Consider the following 9,436-nt stretch of genomic DNA (forward strand, 5'->3'; position numbering starts at 1 on the left):
AACTGAAAATATGCCCCCCAAAACGTAAATAAACTTGACATTTATTTAGTGGAAAATCGCTTTCATAAAAAGCTCACTGGTAGCGATCATTGTCAGTAACAACGCAAAATGCGATATAGCCCTGTGTGGAGAAGCTGCCCCGGTAAATTGTACTACTACGGTACAGTACTAGACTACTGCTGTGTTCGTCTTGGTAGCGATTGCGTTGGTTGAATTGGTTGAAGGCAAAGCACACCCAAAAAGGAGCCAGCACATGCTCCGCCCCCCGAGCCCTCTCGGTCAGGGTTAGGGTACAGAACCTAGAACAGGGAGGCAGCTTGGTGGTTAGGGTCAGGGTACAGAACCTAGAACATGGAGGCAGCTTGGTGGTTAGAGTTCAAGAGGTCGCACGTTCAGATCACCCCTGTACTGTACGGTGCTGTGGAAGGAGTCAGCTAAATGAAAACATTATTTTAACTCACGCAGGCAGATTCCTGTGCTGATCTGTTTGTTAGTGTGTGTGTGTGCAGATGTGTGTGTGCAGATGTGTGTGTGTGCAGATGTCTCCAGATCCGCGTGTCCTTTGTGTCAGCAGCAGCGGAGATCCTGACGCAGGCTCAACACGTCTGTCATCTGCCTGCTGCACCACCCCTTATGGCAGAGTGTGTGTGTGTCGGAGTGTGTGTGTGTGTCTCTCCGTATGTGTGTGTTGTCTATGAATGCGTATGTGTATAAAATTAAATCAAATCACATTTTATTTGGACAGCCCTGCATGTTCTATTTGTAAACCTGTGTTTATGCTTTCCAGTGTCCCTGTGTGTGTCTCTGTGTGTGTGTCATCTGTGTGTGTGTGTCGTCTCTGTGTGTGTGTGTCGTCTCTGTGTGTGTGTGTCGTCTCTGTGTGTGTGTGTGTGTCTCTGTGTGTGTGTGTGTCTCTGTGTGTGGGTGTGTCTCTGTGTGTGTGTGTGTCTCTGTGTGTGTGTGTGTGTGTGTGAGAGATGTTATCCTGTGTAGTCAGCAGGTCTTCAGGGTGTGGACCACCTGGCTGATCAAGACCAGGCTTGAGCTGCTCTCTGAAAGCCTGTCAAACTGATCATGAAGCGCTGGGCTGAACACACACACACAGACACCTAACGCACACACACTCCCGTTCAGCTTGATCACATCCAGACTGATAGCTCAGCTTCTCATCCATCAGATCCGATTCCTGAAGCTGTCAGTCCTCCTGTGTTGGAGGCCAGGACCAGGCCTGCTTCAGCCTGATCCAGGACCAGGCCTGCCCTCAGGAGGCAGCCTGCTTCAGCCTGATCCAGGACCTGTGTGTGTCTGTTACCTCTGTATGTGTGTGTCGCGTGTGTGTATGTGTGTGTTACCTGTGTGTGTGTGTGTCTCCCCGAGGCAGGGACAGATTCATGCATCAGGGAACCTGCTCAGGACCTGATGAAGCTGCTCAGGACCTGATGAAGCTGCTCAGGACCTGATGAACCTGCTCAGGACCTGATGAACCTGCTCAGGACCTGATGAACCTGCTCAGGACCTGATGAAGCTGCTCAGGACCTGATGAACCTGCTCAGGACCTGATGAAGCTGCTCAGGACCTGATGAAGCTGCTCAGGACCTGATGAACCTGCTCAGGACCTGATGAACCTGCTCAGGACCTGATGAACCTGCTCAGGACCTGATGAACCTGCTCAGGACCTGATGAAGCTACGAGCCGGCTGTTCCCCTGGCTCACACAGACATTTCCAGACGATCAGCTGGTATTAAAAACATATTAATGTTAATTATAGTAGAAAATATTGCCATGTTTTAGTTTGACACATTGGAGTGTCTACGGAAATGTGATACAACTATTTAACAAACAGTTGACAGAACAGTTGGAAGCTGGACCTAGCTGAGAATGTTATTTAATTCCACACATTGCTCAGAAAACAAATCAGAAAGAATATATAAATTCAAGCCAATCACCATGAAATAAATCTTTGGTTCCCCGTTGGGCCACTGAGAGGAGAGAGCATGTGTTGATTTTAAACTGCAGCAGAAGGAGGAAAAGCAGTTTCTTTAGTGGAAAACTCAGAACTGTAAAAGAGTGATGTCTTTACCAGGCCATCGGTGTCTCGAGTATCGTTAGGTATGTCTGAGAGTGCGTGTGTGGAAGACATTACTAGCTGAGCCCCTCAGTGGCATCAGGTCCTGGAGATGGACCCCTCCAACAAGGAGAGAGTGTGTGTGTCTGTGTGTGTGTCTGTGTGTTAGAGAGATAGAAGAGAGAGGGAGGGAGAGTTAGAGTGAAAGAGAAGGAGGGAGAGAGAGAGTTCAGTACATCTGAAGTCTCTTGTGATGAGGACAGAGTAACTGTACTAGAGATCCTGCCAGCCCTGTTGTTATAACAAGATAAACACGTGTTCTCCTCCCCTCACACACACTCACTCCAACTGCCCCTCACACTCACACACACACTCCAACTAGTTGCAGTTGCAACACATACCACCCAGTTGAAGAATCGTAAGAGCTTGGTTATCAGAGGGTCATAAAGTTGACATTGCTGAAATACCTGCTCATAGAACACAGATCAGACTATAAAAACATGCAGTTGAACATAGTGTCTCCAGTTTGGAACACAGTGTCCTTCGAGATAGAGAGACTACAGCCGCCCCTGAACCCACCCCCACGCCTCATTCTGTTGCTCCTTGGTCTAATGAAAGAGGTCTAGGTCACTGGTTTGGTTCCAAACCCCACTGTCACACCCAGCACCAACACACACTGTCACACCCAGCACCAACACACACTGTCACACCCAGCACCAACACACACTGTCACACCCAGCACCAACACACACTGTCACACCCAGCACCAACACACACTGTCACACCCAGCACCAATACACACTGTCACACCACAGCACACGTCTTTCACTCTGACAGATCTGGCTCTAAGCTCACCTAACTGTAATCCACCTTCCATACTTCAGCTTGAACTTCTACAATCCTGACCCTCCTGTTTTCATTGGTCTGCCCGCCCCTGGCATCTCCACGGCGATGCCCCTGGCATCTCCACGGCGATGCATTTTGTGTTTAATCTGGGTTTAACCTTCCTTGTCTCTGTTTTAGTCGCAAATCAACATTTCAGGGTTAGGGTTATTAGGGCTAGGGTTATTAGGGTTATGGTTATTAGGGTTATGGTTAGGCCAGACGTCCGAGATCAAGATCAATAGTGCTGTCGTTCCTGGCCTGCCTGTGTCCTCAGGGCCTGGGGCCTGGGTCGCAGGCATGTCAGGGGGTGTGTTAGGGGGCAGTTTGTGCATAACCACAAAGAAGAGAGGGTGGAGAAACAAGTCATTGTATCCATGAAAGCATACACACACAGGAAACACACATTGACAACTGCAGATGCCTGCCAGTATAATGTTCTGTGTTGTGAAAACAGTGAAGAGAGTTTTGTGAGATTAATAGAGCCAAAAAGAAAATAAGAAAACCATTGAGAGAAGCAGAAGAGAAAGAAAAAGGAGGAGAGCGAGGGAGGAAGAGTGACAGTTGGATTGGGTTTGCCCTAGAAGGCGTTGTCCACATCTGTTCAATCACAGATGTTTTATAATTCATCTGTGGTTCATAGCTGGCCAGTTTCTCATGAAACCACACACATGTGGTTTAACCAATCACTGACTCTCTCATGCAACGGCTCCGGGCTGCACTGGTCCAGGCATCTTCCAATAAAATATTTGGATCTGGGTCAAACCAGATCACTTCTCTGTGGCCGGTTCCTAAGCAGATCCTGTGACATGGAGAGAACACGGCCTGACTGGAGACGATTCCTAAACAGATTCCTAAACAGACCCCGTGAATATTTGAGGAAAAAAAAATTGAGGAAAAAAAAAAAATCCTGAAAAGATTTCACTGAAGAAGTTCATAGATTCAGAAAATTCTGACCAAAAAAAATAGTTCCCCCAAAAAAATCGACCTCAAAACATTTGAGACGAAAAACTAATTGGTTAAAAATTCAGATCCAAAAATGTTCGGAAATTCAGGTTGCTGAAATTCGAACTGTGAAAAATGGAGGTCCCAAAAATTCAATCAAAAAAATTCAAGCTTCAGAAATTCAAATAGAACAAAATTCAGAGTGCTGTAATTCGAATGGGGAAATTTTGATCCAAAAAATTAGACCCCAAAAAATCCAGGCAAAAAAACAATTGCTGACAAAATTCAAGCAGAAAAACAAATGGCTCTATGTCACTGATTTGCTTCCATAGACAAAGCGTAGCCATCCATTTTCCATTTCCATTTAGCAGACGCTTTTATCCAAAGCGACTTACAAGAGCAAAAGGAGCATAGGTCACATAAACAACAAGATATCATACGGAGGGGAAGTCACCTACCAGCCAATCAGAAATACCAGCAGCACCCCTGACGTCACTGTCTGAAGACTCATCATGGGGATCATGTGACCGGCTATCCGAACTATAAGTAAGTAGGGAAAACCATAGACATAATAAAAAGTAGACGCCACATCGACCGCTACTGCCTACTGGCCCTGCCAATTGATCTTACTTGAGGCCTTTTGCGGGCATTAGTGATGTGTCGTTCGTGAACGATTCGTTCATTTTGAACGAATCCTTACAAGGACTCGGGAGTAACGAGTCCTCTCAAAGAGTGATTCGTTCATTTTCTCGTGGCCGCGCATCGGGACTGTTGCATAGGCTCGTCCAAATCATTCATTCATTTCCCGACTCGGTCTTCGGGTACGAGTCTTTGGATCATTTTTCACGTGACCTGCATAGGCTCTGTAGTGGTAGCTAGAGGAAACGAACGATTCGTTCATTACCCGACTCGGTCTTTCTACGAGTCTTTGGATCATTTTTCACGTGACCTGCATAGGCTCTGTACTGGAGGAAACAGACGATTCGTTCATTTCCCGACTCGGTCTTTCTACGAGTCTTTGGATCGAGTCTTTGGGCCTGTAGCCTCGGGGAGGCTACAGGCCCCTGTCCCCTTTCCTCAGGGACATTCTCCCTGAGGCAAGTAGGGTGAAGTGCCTTGCCCAAGGACACAACTTCATTGGGTACGGCCTTGAATCAAACCAACAACCTTCTGATTAATAGCCCGACTCCCTAACCGCTCAGCCATCTGACCCCCCCCCCTCTTGATCTGCATTCAATTGCTGTAACCACTGAGCTATACCTATAACATTCTAACAGCAGTGGTTCACTCCGAAAGGTTTAGGAGAACTTTCCCTACTCCTTCCCTTCCTCCTCCTCTCTTCCTCCTCCTCCCCTGGCTGGAGGGAGTGCTGGCTGGGCTGGCCTGGTCTGGTTTCTGCTCGTTGACATTCACAGCAGACAGTAAACCAGAGAAGCAGGAGAGGCTTAGGTAACGTCTGCAGATGCTGGAACACCCTGTCTGTCTTCTAGAACATTCTGCTGCCTGGGAGACACTAGCGAGAGGACGGGCGTTTTCTCTCTCTCACACTCTCTCTCTCTCTCTCTCTCTCTCTCTCTCTCGCAAGCTCTCTCTTTCTCTTACTCTCTCTTTTTACATCACCTCTCTCTGTCTTTCACTGTCTCCCTTTCTCTCTATGTCTCTCTCTTTTCTCACTCTCTCCTTGGTGGGACCATTATTTGGGTGTTGCCATGGCGAGGGACGCCACAGGAAGTGTTGGAAGTGTGGTGATCACTTCCTGGTCTGTGTTCTGGGCGCCAGCAGCATACGTGCAGGCCTACCAGACCTCCTCCAGCCCCAGACCTCCTCCAGCCCCAGACCTCCTCCAGCCCCAGACCTCCTCCAGCCCCTGACCTCCTCCAGGTCCAGACCTCCTCCAGCCCCAGACCTCCTCCAGCCCCTGACCTCCTCCAGCCCCTGACCTCCTCCAGCCCCAGACCTCCTCCAGCCCCAGACCTCCTCCAGCCCCTGACCTCCTCCAGATCCTGACCTCCTCCAGCCCCAGACCTCCTCCAGCCCCTGACCTCCTCCAGCCCCTGACCTCCTCCAGCCCCAGACCTCCTCCAGCCCCTGACCTCCTCCAGCCCCTGACCTCCTCCAGCCCCAGACCTCCTCCAGATCCTGACCTCCTCCAGCCCCTGACCTCCTCCAGCCCCAGACCTCCTCCAGCCCCTGACCTCCTCCAGGTCCTGACCTCCTCCAGGTCCTGACCTCCTCCAGGTCATGACCTCCTCCACCCCCTGACCTCCTCCAGCCCCTGACCTCCTCCAGCCCCTGACCTCCTCCAGCCCCTGACCTCCTCCAGCCCCAGACCTCCAGCCCCAGACCTCCTCCAGCCCCTGACCTCCTCCAGATCCTGACCTCCTCCAGCCCCAGACCTCCTCCAGCCCCTGACCTCCTCCAGCCCCTGACCTCCTCCAGCCCCTGACCTCCTCCAGCCCCTGACCTCCTCCAGATCCTGACCTCCTCCAGCCCCTGACCTCCTCCAGCCCCAGACCTCCTCCAGCCCCTGACCTCCTCCAGGTCCTGACCTCCTCCAGGTCCTGACCTCCTCCAGGTCATGACCTCCTCCACCCCCTGACCTCCTCCAGCCCCTGACCTCCTCCAGCCTCTGACCTCCTCCAGCCCCTGACCTCCTCCAGCCCCTGACCTCCTCCAGGTCCTGACCTCCTCCAGCCCCTGACATCCTCCAGATCCTGACCTCCTCCAGATCCTGACCTCCTCCAGCCCCAGACCTCCTCCAGCCCCTGACCTCCTCCAGATCCTGACCTCCTCCAGCCCCAGACCTCCTCCAGCCCCTGACCTCCTCCAGCCCCTGACCTCCTCCAGCCCCAGACCTCCTCCAGATCCTGACCTCCTCCAGCCCCTGACCTCCTCCAGCCCCAGACCTCCTCCAGCCCCTGACCTCCTCCAGGTCCTGACCTCCTCCAGGTCCTGACCTCCTCCAGGTCATGACCTCCTCCACCCCCTGACCTCCTCCAGCCCCAGACCTCCTCCAGATCCTGACCTCCTCCAGGTCCTGACCTCCTCCAGGTCCTGACCTCCTCCAGATCCTGACCTCCTCCAGCCCCTGACCTCCTCCAGGTCCTGACCTCCTCCAGGTCCTGACCTCCTCCAGGTCATGACCTCCTCCAGATCCTGACCTCCTCCAGGTCCTGACCTCCTCCAGCCCCTGACCTCCTCCAGGTCCTGACCTCCTCCAGCCCCTGACCTCCTCCAGGTCCTGACCTCCTCCACCCCCTGACCTCCTCCAGACCCTGACCTCCTCCAGACCCTGACCTCCTCCAGACCCTGACCTCCTCCAGCCCCCTCCAGCCCCTGACCTCCTCCAGGTCCTGACCTCCTCCAGCCCCCTCCAGCCCCTGACCTCCTCCAGGTCCTGACCTCCTCCAGCCCCCTCCAGCCCCTGACATCCTCCAGGTCCAGACCTCCTCCAGCCCCTGTGTACCCGGAGGGAGGAGGCTGTTTTTCTAACCGCTGGTCAGATCTCCGTACCTGGAACACCTTGGTATTCTCCCTCCTGTTTCACACCTGGTCTCTCCCTCATTGTGCATTAACTCAGTGTGAAACAGCAACTTAGCGGGCATAGGTATGTCTCAGCTGCAGACCAAGAGGTGGCAGGTTCAGATCCTCCACTGCACATTGATTTGGATAAAGTCATCTGCTAACTGAATACCATTATAATAATAATTATAATTATTATTATTACTACTATCCACATGGAGACCGCTGTCCAGACGCTCAGTGTGAGGAGAGCAGTATAGAAGTTAAGGAATGTCTTCCAGAGTCTCTACATGCTTTCATACACAAGCAGGAGGGGGGGGGGGGGGGGGGTAGCAAGGCCATGTTGCCAAGGTGACACTGCAGAGGCGGGAACTTACAGGAAGTCAGACAGGCAGCCTGATCCTTGACCCAGCAGTGCTGTCAGACAGGCAGCCTGATCCTTGACCCAGCAGTGCTGTCTGGGGATCGAATCAGAGTGAGCGATCCCCAGCCTGATGATGAATGTAGAAAAAACAGAGAGAAAGCTGAACTGATACAAATATAAAGAGTTTTAAACTTCTGAGTATTTTTCCCTCTATCTCTTCACCCTTCACCTTTCTCTCTTTCTCCTCCTCTCTCTGTTCCCCTTCTCTCTTTCCCCCCTCTCTCTTCCCCCCCCTCTCTCTTTCCCCCCTCTCTCTTTCCCCCCTCTCTCTCTCTTCCCCCCTCTCTCTCTTTCCCCCCTCTCTCTCTTTCCCCCCTCTCTCTTTTCCCCCCCTCTCTCTCTTTCCCCCCTCTCTCTCTTTCCCCCCTCTCTCTCTTTTCCCCCTCTCTCTTTCCCCCCTCTCTCTTTCCCCCCTCCCTCTTTCCTCCCCCCTCTCTCTTTCCCCCCTCTCTCTTTCCCCCCTCTCTCTCTTTCCCCCCTCTCTCTTTCCCCTCTCTCTCTTTCCCCCCTCTCTCTCTTTCCCCCCTCTCTCTTTCCCCCCTCTCTCTCTTTCCCCCCTCTCTCTCTTCCCCCCTCTCTCTCTTTCCCCCCTCTCTCTTTCCTCCCCCCTCTCTCTTTCCCCCCTCTCTCTTCCCCCCTCTCTCTCTTTCCTCCCCCCTCTCTCTTTCCCCCCTCTCTCTCTTTCCCCCCTCTCTCTTTCCCCCCTCTCTCTTTCCCCCTCTCTCTCTTTCCCCCCTCTCTCTTTCCTCCCCCCTCTCTCTTTCCCCCCTCTCTCTTCCCCCCTCTCTCTCTTTCCCCCCTCTCTCTTTCCCCCCTCTCTCTTTCCCCCCTCTCTCTTCCCCCCTCTCTCTCTTTCCCCCCTCTCTCTTTCCCCCCTCTCTCTTTCCCCCCTCTCTCTCTTTCCCCCCTCTCTCTTTCCCCTCTCTCTTTTCCCCCTCTCTCTTTTCCCCCTCTCTCTTTTCCCCCTCTCTCTTTCCTCCCCCCTCTCTCTTTCCCCCCTCTCTCTTCCCCCCTCTCTCTCTTTCCCCCCTCTCTCTTTCCCCCCTCTCTCTTTCCCCCCTCTCTCTTCCCCCCTCTCTCTCTTTCCCCCCTCTCTCTTTCCCCCCTCTCTCTTTCCCCCCTCTCTCTCTTTCCCCCCTCTCTCTTTCCCCTCTCTCTTTTCCCCCTCTCTCTTTTCCCCCTCTCTCTTTTCCCCCTCTCTCTTTCCCCCCTCTCTCTCTCTTCCTACCAAAAAGAAAACAAGCTGGCCCCCTTGTGGAGCCCCTGTAGAAATCAGTGTGTGTGTGTATGTGTGTGTGTGTGAGCTGAGGGGGCCAGTGGAGAGGGTGTGTATGTGGCTGTATGGCACACACACGGTCTACCTACGTGTGTGTGTGTTCAGTACAGTATTTGGAACATGTCACGTGTGTGTGTGTGTATATATGTGTGTGTGTGTGAGTGAGCAAAGGAAGGTTCGGTGCAGAGAGGTCCGTCTGGCTCCCATGGTTTCTCTCTCTCCCCTCCTCCTCTCGCTCTCTCACTCTCTCTCTCTCTTTGTCCCCTCCCTCCCTCGTCCCTCCCTCGTCCCTCCCTCCCTCTCTCTCTCCTATCAGGGGACT

Source organism: Osmerus eperlanus, chromosome 17, assembly GCF_963692335.1.
Source record: "Osmerus eperlanus chromosome 17, fOsmEpe2.1, whole genome shotgun sequence".
In the NCBI taxonomy this organism is placed as follows: domain Eukaryota; kingdom Metazoa; phylum Chordata; class Actinopteri; order Osmeriformes; family Osmeridae; genus Osmerus; species Osmerus eperlanus.